The sequence below is a fragment of the Canis aureus genome, chromosome 26, assembly GCF_053574225.1.
Source record: "Canis aureus isolate CA01 chromosome 26, VMU_Caureus_v.1.0, whole genome shotgun sequence".
Classification (NCBI taxonomy): domain Eukaryota; kingdom Metazoa; phylum Chordata; class Mammalia; order Carnivora; family Canidae; genus Canis; species Canis aureus.
The window spans coordinates 35,157,845-35,180,281 of NC_135636.1; the positions used below are offsets into that span (position 1 = coordinate 35,157,845).

The window sequence follows — 22,437 nt, forward strand, 5'->3', positions numbered from 1 at the left end:
GAACTGGAGAGATGATACAGGAACAGATGACATGTCAAGAAAATTTTGGAAGCTGGAAAACTCAGCAGTAACTCATCTTAAAGAGTGAAGAAAGCTAACATTTAAAACTGAAAGGGGGGGCATCTAGGTGGCTCAGCTGAGCCTCTGCCTTTAGCTCAGGTCATGACCCTGGGGTCCTGGGATCAAGTCCTGCATAGGGCTCCTCACAAGAAGCCTGCTTCTCCCTCTGCCTATGTCTCTGCCTCTCTCTGTGTCTCTCATGGATAAATAAATAAAATCTTTAAAACTGAAAGGGACATGGTGTGCCATAAGAAACAGCAAGTGGATTCCTTGCTTGGAATCCCCCTAAAGATGGGGACAAGAGGTGGGACTGAAGCTTGGAGGTACATCTTGGCTGTCCTTCTGAGGGTCAGTGAGATGCCCAGAGTTCCACTCCCACCTGCACAACCAGGAGACTACTTTGCCCACATGGAGAAAGATGGGGACTTCACACCAAGAGGCCCTGGGTTCAGAGTTACCACACACCAGGTGAAAACAGGGAACTGTACTGAAAATGCAAAGTCAGCGAAAGTCTATGTGTGAGTGGTAAACGTCCCCCTCCCCCCCACTCACTCCACTCAACTTCCCACCCTATAGCCAAAAAGATGGCAGACAAGCTTACAACCTCTGGAGGGAAGAAGGAAGTTTCCTCTCTGGGAAAAGGGCTAGGCTGAGAGAGAAAAGCGCTATTGACATGTGGCATTGCCCCAGTGAAACAGCTGGGTTCCCACGTGGTCACCCTACTGTGAAGACCACTGGGAGATAAGCCCCATCCAGACACTCAGGACTCGAAATCAGCATTTTGATACGTTAACTTTTACATCTGAGCAGATAGATGTAACATCTCACTTAACATCAGAAGGGTGCTTCTATTTTTTTTTTAAGATTTTCTTTTCTTTTGTTTGTGTTTATTAAACACTAACTAAAAGGCCCTAACGGGATGCCAGGGTGGCTTAGTTGGTTAAGTGTCTACCTTCAGCAGCTCAGCTTAAGTGATCCTGGGGTCTTGGGTTCAAGCCCCACGTTGGGCTCCCTACTCAGTGGGGAGTCTGCTTCTCCCTCTCCCTCTGCCCCTCCCCTGCTTGTGCTCTTTCTCACTCTCTATAAAATAAATAAATCTTAAAAAAAAAAAAAAACCCTAACAGTCCAATGCAACAAGGGAAATAATCTATATCAAAGCATATTTTTATGAAATGTCAGAGCATGAGAAGTGAAGAGATTATTATAAAAGTAGTAAGACAGGGGAAAAAAGCCTCACATACACAAAAGTGAGAATTGGAACGGTCTTGGTCTTCTCACCAACAAGACTGAAAGTAAAAGACTGCATACCTTCAAGATTCTGAAGGAAGACGATTCCTATCTAGAATTCTATACCGATCAACACAGTAAAAGAGAGTGGAGAATTAAGATAAACTCAGACAAGTTAGGCCTCAGGAGTTTTATCTTCCAAGTACCCCTTCTCTAAATGAAAGAATGTGCCCCACCAAAATGAGCTAGTAAATCAAGAGAGGGGATCCCTGGGTGGTGCAGCGGTTTGGCGCCTGCCTTTGGCCCAGGGCGTGATCCTGGAGACCCAGGATCAAATCCCACGTCGGGCTCCCGGTGCATGGAGCCTGCTTCTCCCTCTGCCTGTCTCTGCCCCTCTCTCTCCTTCTCTCTCTGTGACTATCATAAATAAATAAAAATTAAAAAAAAAACATGTAAATCAAGAGAGAAGAAAACCTGGAAACAGGGACACAAGGATTCTATTTTATTTATTTATTTATTTATTTATTTATTTATTTATTTTATTTTATTTTTTTAAGTAGACTTCACACCCAGTAGACTCACCACTCTGAGATCAAGACCTGAGCCAAGATCAAGAGTTAGACACTTAACTGGCTGAGCCGCCCAGGTGCCCTGAGGACACAAGGATTCTAATACAGAAATGAGGCAAAAAGAATATAAAGGGGGTGAGTCCCCAAAACAGCTGAAGACAGGCACAGAGGACAGGACAGTTTGGAGAGAACAAGAGAATTCCAAGAGAAATTTCTCCACAAAAATCTTGCAATTGTTCAGTTACCTAATATTTAAGTGAACTGAGAAATCTGCAGTTCTATGCAATAGTTTCAGGAAGAATTATTGATTGGTATATAGAAAACTAAGCCAAAATAAACAAACAAACAGAAAGAGGCCAAAAGGCCAATTTACTCTAGGGAAAGCCAAAAGTTGTATAGGAAAGGATAAGTAGGGATGCCTGGGTGGCTCAGTGGTTGAGCGTCTGCCTTTGGTCCAGGGCATGATCCTGGGGTCCCAGGATGGAGTTCCACATCGGGTTCCCTGCAGGGACCCTGTTTCTCTCTCTACCCGTGTCTCTGCCTCTCTCTCTGTGTGTCTCTCATGAATAAGTAAATAAAATCTTTTTTTAAAAAAAGGAAAGGATAAATAAATATAATCTATACAGCTCATTAGTATGTAGTATTTACAAAATCCTGATAATGTTGAATATTGACTGAACCAAAAATTATCTAATTATATAGGGATAATGAGCACAGTAGAAGTGTATTTGTGGGTAAGAGTGTGTGGAATTTAAGAAACTGAATCTTCTGTAGCTGTAAATAAATGCTTAATTTCTAAAATAAAAAGAATCAACCAAAATAACAGGATAGGGAACACTCCCCAACTCAATTTGTGAGCCTATCTAACCCTGAACCAAAACTAGTCAAGGATATCAGAGGGTAGCCAGTTTCACTTGTAAGTGTAGATGCAAAAGCTTTAGTTAAAATGTTAGCCCGCTGAATGCAATAGAACCAAGCTGGTTCTAGCTCAGTAATGAAAAGTTGGCCCACCTTTAAAAAAAAAAAGTATTCATCTAAATCAACACAATAATAGATTAAAGGAGAAATTTTACATAATTACCTTGACAGGCATAGAAAAAGTGTTTGATAACATTTGGCGCTCATTTATGTTAAAGATAATCTCAGCCAGGGGCCCTGGATGACTCAGTTGGATAAGTGTCCATCTTCTGGTTTCAGCTCTGGTCTTGATCTCAGTATTGTGAGTTCAAGGCCCATGTTGGGTTCCACACTGGGTGTGGAGCCTACTTAAAAATAATAATAATAATCTTGGCCAATGGGGAGTAGGAAATTTCTTTAATTTTAGGAAACTCTCTACCAATATTTTACAGCAAATACTTTTTCTCCTCTCAAATAGAATACTTAAATACTTAAAAGGTGAAGTATACTTAAATAGAATACTTAAATGGTGAAGTATTAAACATTCTGGTTAAAATCAGCAAGATCGGGTGCCTGGGTGGCTCAGTTGCTTGAGCATTTGCCATTGGCTCAGGTCATGATCCTAGTGTCCTGGGATCAGCCCCAGCATCAGGCTCCTTGCTCAGCAGGAGCCTACTTCTCCCTCTCCCTCTGCCTGCTGCTCCCCCTGCTTGTGCTCTCTCTGTCAAATACATAAATAAAATCTTTTAAAAATAATCAGCAAGATGAAGGGCACCAGGCTGGCTTGGTCAATGAAGCATGTGACTCTTGGTCTCAGGGTTGTGAGTTCAAGTCCCACATTGGGTGTAGAGATTACTTAAAAAAAATATCATCTAAAATCAGGGAGATGACAAGGGGGGCGGTCCTCTAATATTTTTCTGTTCAACATTGTATCTGGGGAGTCTGACCAGGCAGAACAGGAAGAAAAGAAAAAGAAATAAATGATACAAAGATTGTAAAGGGAGAAAATAGCTTCTATCTTGTTCTGAGGAGACAAGATTCCAGGTTAGAGGTCTAAAACCACCAAACTTGCAAATGAGAGAAGAGAATTAAAACGAATTCAGACCAGATATGTCTTCCAAAGTTTATCTTCCATAAGCCTGTATTAGTTTCTCTGTTGTTGCTATAACAAATCACTACAGATGTGGAGTCTTAAAACAACACTGATTTATTCTCTTGCAGTTCTGAAAGTCTGAAATAAGTCTTAGAGGTTAAAATCAAGGTGCCAGCAGGGATGTGTTCCCCCTGGAGGCTCTAGAGAATGTTTCCTTAATTTTTTCAGCTTCTAGTCACTGCTCACATTTTTTGGCCAGGGGCCCCTATCTCCATCATCAAAATGCCTCACAGCAAAATTTGTTTATACCACTGAATGGTCTCTCTCCTGTACCTCATCACACAGCCTTCATTTTCCTTCTGCCTCCCTCTCAAAAGGACTCTTGTGATAACACTAGGCCCACCAAGGTAATCCAGGCAACTCTCCCATCTCAAGACCTTTAATTTAGTCACATCTACAAAGTCCATTTTGTCATGTCAGGTGGCATATTTACAGGTTTTGGGGGTTGGGATGTGGGCATCTTTGGGGGCTCACTATTCAGTCTACTGCATATCACTTCCATAGAATCATTCACAGGTTATTTGATTGTTTCCATAGAAAAAGATATTTTGCAGATTATTAGAATTAATACAAGAGTTTAGCAAGGCAGCTCAATTGCTTTCCCATGGTTCTGACACTAGGAGTTGGAAAGCATAGTTTTTAAAAAGATGTCATTTACAAAATTAAAGAAGAAATTATATCTCAACAAATCTAGAAAAAGAATTCTAAAGAAAACAAAAATAAAAAAAAAAGATTTTATTTATTTATTCATGAGAGACACAGAGAGAAGGAGAGGCAGAGACACAGACAGAGAGAGAAGCAGGCCCCATGCAGGGAGCCCGACATGGGACTCGATCATGGGATTCCAGGATCATACCCTGGGCCAAAGGCAGATGCTCAACCGCTGAGTCACCCAGGTGTCCCTAAAGAAAACAAAATTTAAAAGGATTCTAATAAAAAGGAAACTATAAAATACTTTGCAATAAATCTATAAAAGATGTTTAAAACCTTCATGAAGAAAACTATAAAAAATGATAGAAAAAAATCTTAAAGGTGAATTAAATAAACAGGAAAACATATGAACATGGGCAGAAAAAGTTATTAAGATAAAGAAGTCAATTCTCCATAGGAACATGTGGCTTTTATTGCAATTCCAATAAAAATCTGTTTTTATGTTGGGGCACCTGGCTGGCACAGTCAGTGGAGCATGTGACTCTTTGGGTTATGTTTCTTTGGGAACGGGACAAGCTGATTTTAAAATAGGAATGGAAAGGTACAAGAGTAGGTGAAACACACATGAAAATGCAGCAGAGGATGGCTGACTCAGCGTTGTACACAAGACTTACTGTAATGTACCGTCGTTAAGACTGTGGCATTGGAATAGGGGCAGAGATTGAGAGCACTGGGACAGAATAGAGCCCAGAAACACAGCCATAGATGGACAGCAGATATACATGACAGAGTGGCTTTGCAGATGAGTGGAGAAAAGACAGTTTTTAAAAAATGGTGATGAGTAATTGGTTATTCAGAGGAAAGAATAAAATAAAATTGGAACTCTTTCTTGAATGGCATTAAAAAAAAATCCAAGTGGAATTTGAGAACCTAGCAAGAAAACTTTTAGAAGAAATTATGAGAGCATGTCTTATGATCTTTGGCTAGAGCACAGATTTAACAAAATATAAAAGCACACCTAGGGAAGGAAAAATAAGATTAGATAAAAACAGAGAGGGAGGCAGACCATAAGAGACTCCTAACTCTGGGAAACAAAAGGAGGCAGGTTGCTAGAAAGGAGGCAGGTGGAGGGATGGGGTAATTGGGTGATGGGCATTAAGGACACTTGAAGTAATGAGCACTGGGTATTTGTTTTGTTTTAAAGATTTTATTTATTCATTCATTAGAGACACACACAGAGAGAGGCAGAGACATAGGCAGAGGGAGAAGCAGGCTCTCCACAGGGAGCCTGATGTGGGGGCTCAATCCCAGGACCCCCGGGATCATGACCTGAGTAGAAGGCAAACACTCAACCACTGAGCCACCCAGGTGCCCCAGCACTGGGTACTGTATGCGACTGGTGAGTCACTAAATTCTATCTCTGAAACTAATAATACTGTATATGTTAATTAAATTGAATTTAAAGGGTACCTGGGTGACTCAAGTGGTGAAGTGTCTGCCTCAGCTCAGGTCATGATACTCTGGGTCCTGGGATCCTGCATTGGGCTCCCTGCTCAGCAGGGAGTCTGCTTCTCTCTCTCTCTCTCTCTCTGCTCCTCTCCTTGCTCATGCTCTCACTCTCTGTTTAAGTAAATAAATAAAAAATTAGAAAAAAATTGAATTAAAAAAAGCATAACCTATACAGAAAAAAGCTGATAAAATCAACATCATTAAAATTAAAAATGCTCAAGTATCAAAAGACATCATTAAAAATGTGAAAAGACAAACGGCAGACTGGGAAAAAATATTTGCAAAAATACATAATTGACAAAGGATTCAAATCCAGAATATATAAATAACTAATAAGTCAATAATTTAAAAAGCTCCATGGAAAAATGAGAAAAAAATAAGCAGGTAAATCAGAGAATAAGACACCAGAATGTCTAATATATGCATGAAAAGATGCTCAACCTCATCGTTAATCAGAGAAATGCAAACAAAACCATAATGAGGTACATTTCAAATCCATCAGACTGGGAAAGTTAAGTCTGACAGTTTCAAATGTTGGTGGTCATACGGAGAAATGAGAACTCTCCTACCCTGCCAAAGTGTGAATTGGTACAAGCATTTCAGAGACCAAGCAGATAATATTTAAAGGTGAAGGTGCATAAAGATGCATATGCCTTTTGAGCCAGGACTGCATTCACTGGTAAATGAATCACATAGGATGACATGTGTATATGCCCTAGGCTCCTGCACTTGTGTTTGAGGAGACACTGTAATAATAAAAACAGGAAACAATCCAAATTTCTGTCAACAGGGGTTGGGTAAATAAATTCAACTATATTCAAATAATGAGCTACTATATATCAGAGGAAATTAATGAACCACAGCTATGCGTGTTATGGAGGATGATTTTCAAAAAACTTAAGAAAAAAAGTTTTAGGAAGTACTGTGCCATTTTTATTAGAACTTAAAAACATGAAAAGACAAGATATTTGAGGATTTAGACACATCTAGTAAAAGTATAAAAAAGAAATGTATGGGGGGCACCTGGGTGGCTCAGTGGTTGAGCGTTTGCCTTCTACTCAGGTTGTGATCCCGTGGTCCTGAGATCAAGTCCCACATTGGGCTCCTAGTGAAGAGCCTGCCTCTCCCTCTGCCTATGTCTCTGCCTCTGTCTCTCTGTGTCTCTCATGAATAAATAAATAAAATCTTTAAAAAATGAGAATAAAAAACACACAAAAAAACACACACATGGTTTTGCTTTGGCAGAGGGAATGAAATCAGGGAGGGTAACACAGATCTCCAACTATAAATGCAATGCTTTATTTCTTAAGGTGGGTGATGGCTATTCACTATCATTTATCACTTAGAAGAAAATATGTCACTTAAGTAGCACTGTTTGCTTATTGTTCAGAGACATGGAGGAAGAAGCACCAGGAATTAGGAAGGGGAGGGTGAAGGAAACTTCCAGAAGACTCTTGTTTTTTTTTTTTTTTTTTTTTAAACCTTGCACTCCTGGTTTACTTTTTAAACGATACACAATTGTGGCTTCAGTAAAAGTCGATATGATAAAACTAATAAAACTGTGAATCAGGGAGTAATATGTGATATGTTTCTGTAAGATCTTCATTTGTAGATGCTTTATCTCAGTGCTATTCAAATATGATCCTTAGACAAGTGTGGGTTGCCGATCTAGTCTGCCATGAACTAAATATAGCATCGAGCCTAAGTGTTTGGGAGCTATTATAGCAATTTTATTTTTCATTATGATTATTTTTTAAAGTAGTCTCCATGCCTAGCATGGAGTACAATGTGGGCTCCTGAACTGAGATCAAGAGTCAGATACTCAACTGACGGAGCCACCCAGGTGTCCCGCTTTTATAGTAATTTTAGAGAGATTTTATGTATGTTAAATCTAATAACTAAAAATGGGATTATATTTTATATTTCACTATAATTTAATTTTTTCTAGAAATAAATTCTTATTTTACAGAAGTATTGGAGGGTAATGAATTGAAAACAAAGAAACAACTAGTCCTGCACAAATAATTTGAGATCCATTGCTCTGCCTTAATGAGAATTGATATCTACATGATTTCTTTTTCTATAATGCGTAGGTTTTCTTGTTCACGGGGGATCTTGTGCTCTACTCCTAAAATATTAATGTTCAATGTGGGAGTCCGGAATTGTTTTGTTTGGTTCTGGATATGTGCCTTGCATATAAAGATATGGCTATTCTCTGCATGCATTTTCCCCAGAGACACATATAAATATAGTTGTAACTTCCTGTTAGTAAACAGTAAGTCTTTAAATTTAGAATCAGGTGGGGAGGCTGACATGTAGAAGCCTAACAAACTGGATTGCTTTCAAAGTCGTATCTTTCCTAGTTAATTGTTAACTCACCAGTGTGCGGGTCTTCTTATATCAAATATCACATGGTGTGTGAAAACACTAGATAGGGTTTAAGGCAGTTCATGGCTTTTTTTCCATGACAAATGGACCTCATACTACAGAGGAATGAAAGATATACATTAATAAAACATTATCATCATAATAGAACAACACCAGGGACAGTGGCTCAGTGGTTGAGCGTCTGCCTTTGGCCCAGGGCGTGATCCTGGGGTCCTGGGATCAAGTCCCGTATCGGGCTCCCTACATGGAGCCTGCTTCTCCCTCTGCTTATGTCTCTGCCTCTTTCTGTGTGTCTCTCATGAATAAACAAAATCTTAAAAAAGAGAGAGAGAGAGAGAACGACACCAAACTAAATCTCACCAGTGCTTGGCAGTAAACTTCCTGAGCAGTTTCAGGCCGTGTGTGGCCTCCATCCTGGGATCCAAAATCTGCGGAATGGCCTGTGTGACAGCAGGAACCCAGTTTCCATGAGATTCTGTCTGTAAGATGCAGCACAACAGGCGCCTCTGAAATGTCCAAACATACTTGTTTTAGATCTCCTTTTCCCCTCAAGAAAAGATTCCTTTTAAAAAAGTATTCTTTTTTTGAAGCCAGATTACTGATTTCCAGGGTTTTCTTACACCTGCCACTTCCCAAGGGATTTTTTTTTTTTTTTTTTTTGGTATACTATTTAATCTTTCTGGAAGGCTAACAAAACATTGCATATACCTGGCTTTCCCTCAGAAACACCCTTTCCAAATAAATTTAAAAAAAAGAAGAAGAAGAAACACCCTCTCCTTTTCAATCATCATGCTTTTTAAACAATTTTTTTGAAGAGTTTATTTATTTATTCATGAGAGACACACAGAGAGGCAGAGACACAGGCAGAGGGAGAAGCAGGCTCCATGCAGGGAGCCCGACGCAGGACTCTATCCCAGGACCCCGGGGTCACGCCCTGGGCCGAAGGCGGCTCTAAACCGCTGAGCCACCCTGGCTGCCCTTATCATGCTTTATAAAGGACTTTATTATCTGCTCTCTGGGTTCATTTAACTCTATTAACATATTAATTTAGCATCTTCGCTATGTCTTCTTGTTGATTCTCATTTCATTCTCTATATGCCACTTAGCACTTCTGTTTGAGCATCAGTATCTTCCACTTTCGTACCAAAGTGCCATTCTAGCATTCTCACGACTAATATTTAGCTTTGCTTTGCATTTCATTCTCAGGCTCTTTTATTTTTATTTATTTATTTTTTTAAAAAAAATTTATTTATTTATTCACGAGAGACACGCAGAGAGCGGCAGAGACACAGGTAGAGAGGGAGAAGCAGGGAGCCGGATGCGGGCGGGACTCGATCCCAGGATTCCGGGGATCACCACCTGAGCCAAAGGTGGGTGCTCAACCACCGAGCCACCCGGGTGCCCCTACTTTTTTTAAAAATTATTTTATTTTATTTATTCATAGAGACAGAGAGAGAGAGAGAGAGAGAAAGAGAGGCAGAGACCCAGACAGAGGGAGAAGCAGGCTCCATGCAGGGAGCCCGACGTGGGCTAAACCGCTGCGCCTGCAGGGCTGCCCCCTACTTTTTTTTTAAAGCTCATTTATTTATCTCTACACCCAATGTAGGCCTCAAACTCAAGACCCCAAGATCCAGAGTGTCATACTCCCAGGGCTGAGTCAGCCAGGCCCTCCTGTCTCCCCCTTTTAGGAGGAACCTGAGTTGCAAGGCCACAAGGACAGCCCTTCCGAAGCCTTACACTCCCGCCGGCGGTCTTGGCAGCAGATTCCCCGCTCCTGCTCCCCTCAGTGCTCTCCCAACCCACTGAGCTCAGGTGAGGTCGGAGACCTTGATTGCAGGGTCACCAACCTGAGAGGTTAGGTGATGTAGTCCCCATACATCATGCTTCTGAGACGACAGGGTCCAGGGTGAGCACAAGGGGGTAGAGGGAGAACAGACAGTGGAAAAGGTTCCCAAAGACCAGACGTTAAAGCTCTGAAGCCGCTCGAGTGGCTCAGTTTGGCTGCTGCAGAAGCCAGGGTAGAAGAGCAGGGGGAGGTCCCACTGAGCCTGCAAGTTGACTCGAGGTCACGGAGAGCCGGCACAGGTTTAAGGATCTGCAGACACGCGGGCGGCGCTGCGTCGCGCCAAGAGGGACAGCTCAGGGACTGGGGAAGCCAGCCCAGAAGCGGAGACCCGGCGCTGGCACCGGCCACTGCCCGCAGCCCGGGATCCATCCTCGCCGCGCAGCCGCTGGCCGCAGAGGTCACCTGACAAGCTCCAGCCCGCCCCTAATTGGCTCGCAAAGCTCGCCGTCTCTCCCACTGTCGTCCCTGTGGGTTAGGAAACTACATTTCCCAGAAGGCCTCGCGGCGCTTAGCTGCTCCTGGTTGGTTAAATGAGGACGATGCCTGGTTCGTCCCTCGCGTCTGCGGAGCTTTGCGAGACCCGGGTGGGGATGGGGGTGGGGAGGGTGGGGGCGAAGCTTTCTGGATTAAAACAGCCGGCACACCGGAGGCTGGGAGGAGAGGCGCGGCTCCGCCCCCCCTACTGTTGCGCACAGACCTCTGGGAAATGTAGTCACTTGTAGATGCCTGGGGCCTGGGGCTCTCCGCTCTCCCTGGGGTCGCTCGTGGAGCGGGAACCCGTGGGGAGAGTCCGGCCGAGCCTTCCACACTGGCTCTTCCCTCTCCACCAGGTAGCGCAGTGCGCGAGCATCTTCGCATCTACCTCGGGATCATCCCATGCTGGGATAACCTTCTACCCTCTTACCCTCTAGTCCTGAGAATTCTCCAAGCTCGGGTTTCTGCGAAGTACTTTTTAGAGGGATCTGCTGAGAAATAGGGAAAGTTTTATTTTATTTTATTTTATTTTATTTTATTTTATTTTATTTTATTTTATTTTATTTTATTTTTTTATTTTATTATATTTTATTTTATTTTATTTTATTTATTTTATTTTATTTTATTTTATTTTATTTTATTTTTATTTTTTGTGGGGGAAAGAATTTTAAAGGAAACAAATGATAGCGGCCCTAAATTACTCCCCCCTCCTCTGCTGCGCAGCGGACGCTTATTAAGGGTACGCGGGACCATGGCGCTGCGCATAGGGCGGATCCTTTCCAGGTCTGGACTTCCAGCCGGGCACAGACTTCCGCCCCGCGGAGCGCGGCCGCTGCACCTGCCGGGTGCTGCCCCCGTCGCGGGCTGCCTTCTTGGGCCACACGACGCTCGGCCCCAGCCCCAGCCTTGTTTCTGCCTCGAGGACGTGCGTTCTGCCTAAGCTGCGGGGGCGACGGTCCCATTTCACTGAGGGGAAGACTGAGGATGTGGTGGGTGAGGGGTCGTTGGCCTGCCCGGGCTGCCCGGCCGGTCGTGTGCTGGTCACCCCCTTTCTCGGGTTTGCTGCTCCTACCTTGGGTTAAGTCAACATCATCCCGGCCTTTCTTTCTATTAAAGGTTTTATTTATTTATTCATGAGCGACACAGAGAGAGAGAGAGAGAGGCAGAGACACGGGCAGAGGGAGCAGCAGGCTCCACGCGGGGAGCCCGACGCGGGACTCGATCCCGGGACCCCGGGGTCACGCCCTGGGCTGCCGGCAGATGCCCCCCCGCTGAGCCCCCCACCCCGTGCGCCATCCCGGCCATTCTAACGTCTCCAGCCGGTGTTTATGGAGGGTGTGCTGGGAGCCAGGCATTGTGCCCAGTGCTGGGGACATGGAACCTGCCTCTAGTGGGGGAGACGGGTCACAGGGCGCAAATAGGAGTAAAGTTTCAAAGTTTCAAAACTAGAAGGAGGAAACAGGATGCTGCAAGAAGAGAGAAGGATGGAGGGAGCCAGAAGTCAGATTGGGAGATTAGGGAAAGGAGGAAAGGCAGGCCCCACCGGAGACTGGGAGGCCCAGAAAAAGGAAGGTCTGTGACAGCCCAGGAAAGAGTAGTGGAGGCGGACGGAACAGCAAGTGCAAAGGCCCTGAGGCAGGACAGAACCTAGGATTTTGTTATTCAAGGAACTGAGAAGAGGCTTTTGTGACTGGAGCACAGTGAAGTTGGGAGGGAGTAGAGCAAATTGAGGCTGGCCTCCTTTCCTCCAGGCTTGCCTCTTTTTTAAGTCGTCACATGCTGGCAATAGACAAGAATTTTCTTTCTTTCTTCTTTCTTTCTTTCTTTCTTTCTTTCTTTCTTTCTTTCTTTCTTTCTTTCTTTCTCTTTTCTTTCTTTTCTTTTCTTTCTTTTCTTTCTTTCTTTTTCTTTTCTTTCTTTTTCTTTCTTTCTTTCTTTTCTTTCTTTCTTTCTTTCTTTCTTTCTTTCTTTCTTTCTTTCTTCTTCTTCCTTCCTTCCTTCCTTCCTTGTTTCTTTCTTTTCTTTCTTTCCTTAAGATTTTATTTATTTATTCATGAGAGCCACAGAGAGAGAGGCAGAGACACAGGCAGAGGGAGAAGCAGGCTCCATGCAGGGAGCCTGACGTGGGACTTGATCCCGGGTCTCCAGGATCATGCTCTGGGCTGAAGGCAGGCGCTAAACGCTCAGCCACCCAGGGATCCCCCGACAAGAATTTTCAAAACTCGGATGTGATGATGTTGCTCCCTTTTAGAGGCTTTGTGTTCCCTGCAGGTCAAACTGCTTGGGCCCAGTGTTCAAGGACCCTCAACATTGGATTTACCTTCTTTCCAGTCTCCCTTTTCACCTCTGCTTGGTACTACGCCTTCTTCCATGTGCTTGCTGAGTGGGTGGACTTGGTCTTGGTCGCACTGTCACTTCCTCTGTGCTCTTCCCCAGGAACTCGTATTCTTTCTCTGTATGATGCAGAACATGAGGCCAGGCAGTTAGTATTTTCAGAACAAATATCCACTGAGAGAATGAGTGGAAGAGGTACCCGTCACTAGCCACCACCTGATACCCGATGAGAGGGGACGTGGGGTTCCTGGCTACGGTTGAGTAGAGGGTAGTATCCCAAAGAAGAGATGAGTAAGAAGTCTGCGCTTATCATGGCCAGGCACCGTCTCATTTAATCCTCATAATAGTTATGGGTCTTAGATTCTTTTTGTAGTCAAGAAGGCTGGTGCTCGGGGCACCAGCCACCACTGGGTGGCTCAGCAGTTGAGCGTCTGCCTTCCGCTCAGGGTGTGATTCCGGGGTCCTGGGATCCAGTCCCACATTGGGATCCCTGCAGGGAGCCTGCTTCTCCCTCTGCCTGTGTCTCTGCCTCTCTCTCTTTTGCTCTCTGTGTCTCTTATGAATAAATAAATAAAATCTTAAAAAAGAAAGAAAGAAAGAAAGAAAGAAAAGAAAGGAAAGAAAGAAGGAAAGAAAAGAAAGAAAGAAAAGAAAGAAAGAAAGAAAGAAAGCTGGTGCCCAAAGGCTTGCTCCAGAGATCACCCCACTGGTAATGAGGAACCTGGGATAATGAGGAACCTAGATCTTTTCTGACCTCGAAAGTCGAAGTACATAACACTCCCTCCACTCCCTTTGCCCCTATTCTTGCACCTTTAGCCAGCACAGGAGCCTGAGACGCTGAAGGAACCAAACTCCAAGTATCTTCTATCAAGTGGGTTATTTGTACCTGAGGACATCAGATCTGGGACGGCCGTCGTCCTGGGGCTCTGCCCCTAACCAAAACCAGTGACTCATGGCAGTTTCTTCTTCTATCAGTGTTTACAGGGCCTAGAAGGACTGTGAGACTCAGAAGCAGAAAATGCAGGAAAGGGTACTCTTGGATGTGCTGTCCTATAGAATTCCCTGAGTTGATTAAAATGTTCTATTTATCTATGCTGTCCAGGGTGATAGAGTTCCTGCTTAGATAGTAGCTCCCATCCCACACTTCCCGGTCCTCTTCTGACTGCAGGCTGTGTCCAGGACAGCTTAGTCTGAGACTACAGACCCCTGGGCTCGATCTTCATGGGCCTTCCAGATCCAGTCTCTACCGTAGCCATGGCTCAAGCCATGTCCAAGGACACACATCAGGGTACAGACGGATGTGGCCAGTACGTTACTGATCTCACCACTCTAGCATCCTGCAGGAGCCTGGCCCGGAGCAGATGCTGTGTTAACATTGGATCAATGGACTACCTTCTCATTGCCAGGCCGGTCTCCCTCAGCTACTGGGATGGCTTCTAGAATCCCTCCCTATTATGTGGACTACGGACTTCTGCTATCCATGGAAGGTGAATGAAACCAGGGCTTCAGCCCCATCTCCATCCTGACTTCCTGGGGTGTGTGCCAAGGTACAGCTGAAAACCAGTGAGCAATAATTGGAAACATCCTGGATTCAGCATTGTTATGTGACAATCTGATTTTTATTTTGAAACTGCAAAACGAAAGCCATATAAGCATCTGCTCTGCATGATTAGAGGCAGTGTGGTCCTGAGGAAAGAGGACTAGTCTCAGGGTCATCCTGGACCTAACAGGCTGTAGTGGACAAGGTGCTCCGTCCCTCTGCACCCCAGTTTTCTCATAAGTAAAACAAAAACATTAGACTCTAAGCTTCTTCCTGCTGTTAATGTGAATGCTTGAAAAATGGCTGGTCACATCTGCAATCAACCCACATGAAGTACCTTTTAAGTAATCATTTGCCTGAATCCGGTCCATTTTCATGGTTTAGTTTTTCTGACACCTTTCACTTAACCCTTACACCACCGGGGCCTTTCTCATTTGCAATCTTCACTAGTGCTTCTCTGGATTGCAGTAAGTCATGTTGGATTCCAGCCACTGAATCACCTGCTTCTTTGCCCTATCTGGAGCCTCTTAAATCCGCAGCAGTCTCAACTCCCTGACAAAGCACAGAGAGAGGTGCCGGTCTCCCTCCTCTACGACCCCTCCCATTCCTGCTTCCCTGAAAAATCAAATGGGGGGGTTGGGTGGGGGAATCCGGAATGTTTCTATTCTGGCAGTTAGCACTCTTACCACTAGATGGCACATGTGTGCAAGTCATCAGTCTTCCGGCAAAAACTCTAATCTTTAAAAATATCTTTGTACTCCCATCTCAACCACAAAAGCTTTGAGAGGAATTATACAAGTACAAAATAAGCAAGAGGATAAAATGAAAAGTTGAAGGAATTGGAGAAAGTAGAGAACAAGTGGAAATGGTAACTCGAGGATGGGTTTTCAGAGGGAGGATGCTGAACAGTGAAACACCAGTGACTTCTCTGGAACAGTTTCTGTGAGTCCTTCTATGCAGAACTATGGTGTGATGCTACATGAAGAAATGTAGTTCTCTGGGGTGCAAACACTGGGTTTCCAGGAGTTGAATTTGCTGCTCTATGCTTTTGTATTTTCAAAAAGTGAAATTTGCACCCACCTCCTGAGGTTTGGGTGAAGCCTGGGACCAGGAGGCTCTCCTTGAGGCTGTGGTCACCAGTCTCCAAGATGCCCCCCCATGACCCCCCTGCCTCCTCGCTTTCACACCCTATGGAGTCCCCACCTACATACCAGGGAGTGGTCTGTGTGACCAACAGAATATAGAGGGGTGATGGCATGTTGTTTCTGAGGTTAGGTTACAGAAGACATTGCAGCTGCTCTCTTGGTCTCTCTGTGTGTTTGTCTCTGTCTTTCTATCAGATCATTTGCTCTGGGGAAAGCTAGCTGCCATGTCATGAGGAGCCCTCTGGAGAGACCCATGTAGCAAAGAACTGAGGCCTTCTGGCAACAGCCAGCATTAACTTGCTTGGCCATGTGTGTGAGCCATCTTGGAAGCAAAGCCTCTAGCTCAGCGGACACCTTGACAGAAACCCTATGAGAGATGCTGAGCCAGACTATCCAGCTAAGTCTGTCCTTAGCTCTGTGAGATAATAAGTATATGTTCTTGGGACGCCTGGGTGGCTCAGCGGTTGACTGTCTGCCTTCAGCTCAGGGCGTGATCCTGGAGTCCCTGGATCGAATCCCACATCAGGTTCACTGCATTGGAGCCTGCTTCTCCTCCCTCTGCCTCTATCTCTGCCTCTCTCTGTGTGTCTCTCGTGAATAAATAAGTAAAATCTTAAAAAAAAAAAAGTATTTGTTCTTTTCAGCTGCTGAGTTTTGGTGGTTAATTTGTTATACAGCAGTAGATGACTAACACAGAGGCCAATGGAAACCCAAGGCTGAATCTGAGATAATTTTGGAAAGATGGAAGTAGAGAGTCGTACATGAAATGTCTGCAAAGGAGGTTTCTTTGCAGAATGGTAAGGGCAAGGACCTCAACTGTCTTACTCACTGTGGCACCCTCATGGCCTAGCACAGGGCCTGGCACATGGTCGGTTTCTACAAATTTTTCTTGAATGAATAAATGAATGGTGAGCTGTAACTCGGAATGAGCCATTCAATTTTCTGGAAGACCGTCACTCATTAAGCTCCTACTATGTGCCAAGTACATAATGTTGGTTAAGCTTCCATAGAACTTTTGTGTTCTATACAGATTACATGCACTTTTTCTTCCCATTATGTCTTCCCTCTGTATTTCCTGCTTGGAATTCTTCATTATTTTGGTAGAGCCTTGCATGTATTTTAGATTGCATTCTGAAAACATTCGCATGGGAGTAGTGTTCTTAGGTCATTATGCCGGGTAATTTCTGGTTACTGTTTTTCCAATATGAGAACCAGAATTGCTCAGAATACTGGGTTTATTTTGTGTAGTTTTGTTTTAGGGTCCACCTAATTTTTTCTCCCCACCTCCTTTAAAAAAAAAATCTGAAAAGGCTAATGCTAAGTAATAGCAGTTCATTTTCCCCGTAATGACCACTATCTAGAGTCTATTTTCTCCTTTCATATTGACTCTGGTCCTGATTTTAACCATATTTTACTGTAACAGAAACATTCTAGGGATGAAGGAGAATCAGGGTGATTTGATTGAGACCCTTATCCACCCCCAATCTGTAAACACTCCTCTTTGGATAGCTAGCTCTGCACTACTTCTTCCCTTCCTCCTCCACCACCACCATTATCACCACACAGCTACGATTTGTGGAGAACCTACCACATGCCCATCCCTGTGTTATGCAGGTGTTACATGTGTTATTGAATCTGTGCTAGAGACTGAATTGCCTGGCCAATGTTGCTAGTCTGGGTCCTTTGAGCAGCAGACACCAGGATGGGATTAATTGTGTAAGGGTTTTATTAGGGGGGGAGGGAAAGTCTGTTTCAAAGGAAATAGGGAGAGTGCTTCAAGGCCAGGAGGGCCATCAGACCCCAAATGAAGGGGGTAGGGAGAGATGGTTGGGTTCAAGTGTCCCACAATGCTCTCCATTTTAAGGAGACTTCAGTCTAGCAGGTTAGGCAGAGCTGTCAGGGAATCCTTCAGTTCAAGCCAGTCAAGGAAGGAGTCCCTTGTCTTTTGAGACTGGGTCTGACTTTGTACCCAACCAAACTCAGTCATTGGTGGGGTGCAGCCCATGGGAAGTGTGGCCAGTGAATTTCAAAGCACAGCAGCTGGTGTCCTCAGCTCCATGCAGTAGGAAGTCTGTGGGAGCACATTTCTGTGGCTGCCAAACCAATATTTATTCTCCTTTCTTTTTTAAGTAACAGAGGCCTGATTTATTTGGGTGGCAAAGACGGGATACTGAACTAAAAGATGGTTCCCTGCCTTCCTTGCAACTAGTTGTGGCTCTATGATTGTATGTATGACTAATCATGCAATATAAGCAGAAGTGTTGGGATCCCTGGGTGGCGCAGCGGTTTAGCGCCTGCCTTTGGCCCAAGGCGTGATCCTGGAGACCCAGGATCAAGTCCCACATCAGGCTCCCTGCGTGGAGCCTGCTTCTCCCTCTGCCTGTGTCTCTGCCTCTCTCTCTCTCTCTGTGTGTGTGTGTGACTATCATGAATAAATAAATAAAATCTTAAAAAAAAAAAAGCAGAAGTGTTATGGGAACCTACAAATAATGCTCCTTAAGGGGATCTGAATCAGCTGGGAGGTGCCTCCCTTCTTCCCTTCTCTCTGCCAGGATTAAAGACAAAATGGCTGCAACCTCAGCAGTCATTTTGCTCCAAGAGGCAATTTGTTCATGATGAAAGGACAAATAGACATATAGCAAGAGTCTGCATCCCTGATGATTAGAGACCTCATATCCGCTCTAGATTGCTTAGCTCCAGACTTTAACCTGAGAGAAAAAAAAACAAAAACAAAAACCTTTGTTTAAGCCATTGTTACTTTGCATTATAAGCAAGTAAATCTAATCCTAATTGGTACAGTATCTAATCTTCACAGTGGCTCTGCCAAGCAGGCATATTTATGTCCATTTTACAAATGAGGAAAATAAAGCTTAGAATGATTAAGTATTAGAACCTAAATTAGAGCGCAGAGTAATGTTTAGGATACTTTTGGCTGTGAATCTCCCCCCAAAATAAGAATGACTTGTGAACTTGCTAAATACATGGATAGACAGTCCTCTCGTCTGGAAATACTCATTCGATAGGCCCAGGTTAAGGTCTGAGAAGCTGTTTAATCTCAGACAGACAGCACAGCCCATCATTATCCTCAGGGAACAGTGTGAATCCCAGTGTGGATGAACACCAATGCCAGACAGCTTAAACAATGAGGTAAATGCTTCATCATATAAGAAGACTTCTGTGAGCCTAGGAGTTGTGTGGGAAAGCTTAGCAGAAGTACAGATTCTGGGCTTTACTTTCATAGATTTGGAGTGAATAGACCTTTTGTGGAAACTGGGGGTTTGCCCTTTCAGAAGCTCCCTAGGTGATCCTGATGCCAGTGGTTCAGAGTCCAGCTCGAGAAACCCTGGCTTCACTATTAGGATCATGGCACTGGAGTAGGATGAACCTGGGTTTGGGTTCTGATGCTGCTGTTTGTTGGCTGGATGACTTGTAGTAGGCTTGTAAGCTCTGTGTCATTGGTTTTATCATTTTGGATTTGAAGAAAGTAGTAAGGCCTACCTCACAGGCTTGTTGTGAGGATTAAATGACTGACTTGTTTGACCTTTCACCTAGCTTTTACCTTTCTGGTTTCAATTTTCTCATCAAAGAAATGTAGGAGTTGGACTAGTTATCTCTGAACTCTCTTCCAGCCACTGACACCATCATGATCAGCTTTTTCACCTTGATTTTACTCCCAGGAACCTGTACAGAAATACTCTTCCAAGTGCATAAAGATGTATGCACACAAGAATACTCACTTATAGTAACCTAAGTGCCTATCAAAATTGTTTGGGGCACCTGGTTGGCTCAGTTGGTTGAGCATCTGTCTCTTGATTTTGGCTCAGGTCATTATCTACGGTTGTGAGATCCAGCTCCTCTTTGGGCTCCCTGCTCAGCGGGGAGTCTGCTTGAGATTCTTTTCCTTCTGTTCCTCCTCACTCTTGTGCTATCTCTAAAAATAAATAAGTAAATCCTAAAAGGGAGGGGATTGGTTAAATAGCTATGGTATACATGCTCAATGATGATGTTGCTCAAAGTAGACATCCTATTTTTTATTGGTTTGCTGGGAGATTAGGAGCTTGAGCCAGAATGTGAATTAATGACTTTATCAAGAAAGTCTTACTAACAAAAAAAATATGTGTATATGTGTATAAGTGTATATATATATATATTATATATAAAAACATATACATATATATTTAGCTACATAAATACATATACATATATATGTTATCTCTAAAAATAATACATATAATTATACACATACAATAATACATATAAAAATAAATACATATATATGTATATGTGTTTATGTAGCTGAATAGTGTGTTTAGAGACATAGTTGCTTTGCATTCTGGTACAAGCTCTCCTTTATCTTTTCTCAGTCCAGAACACATAGTTCCTGGACTAGCACTGGTGCTCAGACTACACTTTGAGTAGAGTTGGGGAGAAAAAAATTCCCCTCAACTTTTCTAAGTTCTTTGGCTGGTTTAATAATTAAATTGACGCAGGACAGACTAACAGAAGAAAAATGAACAAAAAATGTAATAACATGTATACTTCTTCAATAAATGGGTGCAGACACAAGAGCTTCTCTTGTCTTGTAGTTTCTTAAAAATAATCAGCTTGAAAAAAAAAAAATAATAATCAGCTTGAAATAATCAGAATGCCAAAGAGGCAGATCACTTCATGTGACAAAATTTGCTCCCCTTCAGCAGCATCACTCAAGCTTCACAAAAATGAGGTAGGTAGCTCTGCTTGTGTAGATGTAGAAGGATGTCTAAGATGCATTGTTAAAAGAAAAAAGTATGCTACAGAATAATATGATGTTTTCAGAAATAGGGATCTATACAAAAAGGATGCATAAGTGCACAGATAGGTGGATAGATGCATAAAATATTTCTGGAACAAGCTTGAGAAATTAACAATGCTTCCCTCTGGGGAGTGGAGCTGGGATTCTGGGGTGAAAAATCTCTTTTCTGTGGTATATCCAGACTGCTATTCAGTGGATCCTCTCCAGAAAATACAGATGCTTCTAGAGCCTCTATTTGCTGGATAACAAGCCTTTTTTCATTTTTTATGAATATTCCCTCTGTTCCCACAACGAGGTATGTGAACAAGGCAGTTCTCTCTGTCCTGTGCCCTGGAGCTCTTCTCTTGCAGATATATTCACAGTAAATCATTTTGGTTCACAGCTTAGACATGAAGAAGGCCTGGGGCCGGAGGACTGATTACAGTTCTAATTTACAATTATACAGTGATTTTTCACACTGCTCTTGGAATTCTTACTTCCTCCCTGTTTGAGTTGGATAGTTAGAAGGATCCGATTTGATTGAAATAGTGTAGGCTCTGATTACCCTAAGAATTTGGTATATTCAATTGAACTGGGAAGTATTGGGTAACAAATGTAAATTAGGGGGATCCCTGGGTGGCTCAGTGGTTTAGTGCCTCTTTTCAGCTCAGGGCGTGATCCTGGAGACCCGGGATTGAGTCCCACATCGGGCTCCCTGCATGGGGCCTGCTTCTCCCTCTGCCTGTGTCTCTGCCTCTTTCTCTCTCTCTGTGTCTCTCATGCATAAATAAATAAAATCTTTAAAACAAAACAAAACAAAACAAAACAAAACAAAATGTAAATTATTTTCTCACTCCCTTACAACTGTGTATTTACTGTTTGTGGCTGACCCTGAGTAGAAAAGTGAATTGACTTCTCCTTTCTTTGAAATGGGAACTGTTGAGACATCTAAGTGGCCTCTTTAAACTCAAGATGCAAACAGCCTATGCTGTGTAGGAGTCTGAGGGGAGCTGAGACAATGTCCCTGGAGTCTGATAGTTTTTGATTCAAATGCTGAAACTTATTTACTGTGGTTCTTGATGGAATTGAAAAAAAAAATTGTTTTTGAATATATTTTGTCTTGTTTCTGTGTTAAAGAGAATGTCTGGCCCTTGCCCTGGCTTCTGGGGAACATCCTCCAAATACTTAGAATTTCCTGAGTCATGAAAGATCTTTTGTTGATCTGATTGAATTTTGGAATGTAGGTGAGGTTTGGTGGGGTGAGGTCAGGAGCCACAGCCAAGAAAGAATTCTTGATACGTCTTTGGTGCAAAATGGTGGCTTGTTTTTTGTTTTTGTTTTTGTTTTTTGTTAATTTTATTTATTTATGATAGTCACAGAGAGAGAGAGAGAGAGAGAGGCAGAGACACAGGCAGAGGGAGAAGCAGGCTCCATGCACCGGGAGCCTGACGTGGGATTCTATCCCGGGCCTCCAGGATCGCGCCCTGGGCCAAAGGCAGGCGCCAAACTGCTGCGCCACCCAGGGATCCCAAAATGGTGGTTTAATTAAAGCATGGGGACAGGATCTATGGGCAGAAAGAGCTACTGTACCTGGGTTGTGAGGGGTGACTGATTATATATTTGGGGGTAAGGAAAAAGAGAAGTTTTCAAAAGGACTTTCATGTGCTAAAGAGGACCTACAAGATACTAGAGGCCTGGCCATTGTCAAGTTAAAGTTGTTTTCCCTTCTAGCAAGGCATTAATATTAAGACAGTTGGAAGTTTCCTGGAGGAATGTCACACATATCCCACCCTGGAGTATATGTGTGTGTGTGTTGGGGAGGGGGCTGCAGAGTGTCAGCTTGTGCTTTGTCCTCAGCTAGTTGCCTGCTTCC

The 22,437-nt window shown here is 43.4% G+C and overlaps 2 long non-coding RNA genes across 2 annotated transcripts in view; one reads left to right on the forward strand and one right to left on the reverse strand.

Moving 5' to 3' along the window:
• The window catches only part of LOC144298364 (uncharacterized), a 54,203-nt gene extending 43,481 nt beyond the window's left edge, over positions 1–10,722 (reverse strand). The window contains exons 1-3 of the long non-coding RNA XR_013365317.1: positions 10,302–10,722; positions 8,815–8,960; positions 6,028–6,177 (exon numbers count right to left, since the gene is read on the reverse strand). This is a non-coding gene — a long non-coding RNA (uncharacterized LOC144298364). The remainder of the gene's footprint in view (positions 1–6,027; positions 6,178–8,814; positions 8,961–10,301) is intronic.
• A 712-nt stretch (positions 10,723–11,434) lies between these two features.
• On the forward strand, positions 11,435–16,436 carry LOC144298365 (uncharacterized). Its single transcript, XR_013365318.1, has 2 exons — positions 11,435–11,763; positions 13,925–16,436. It is a non-coding gene; the product is annotated as an uncharacterized LOC144298365 (long non-coding RNA).
• Positions 16,437–22,437: the final 6,001 nt, after the last annotated feature.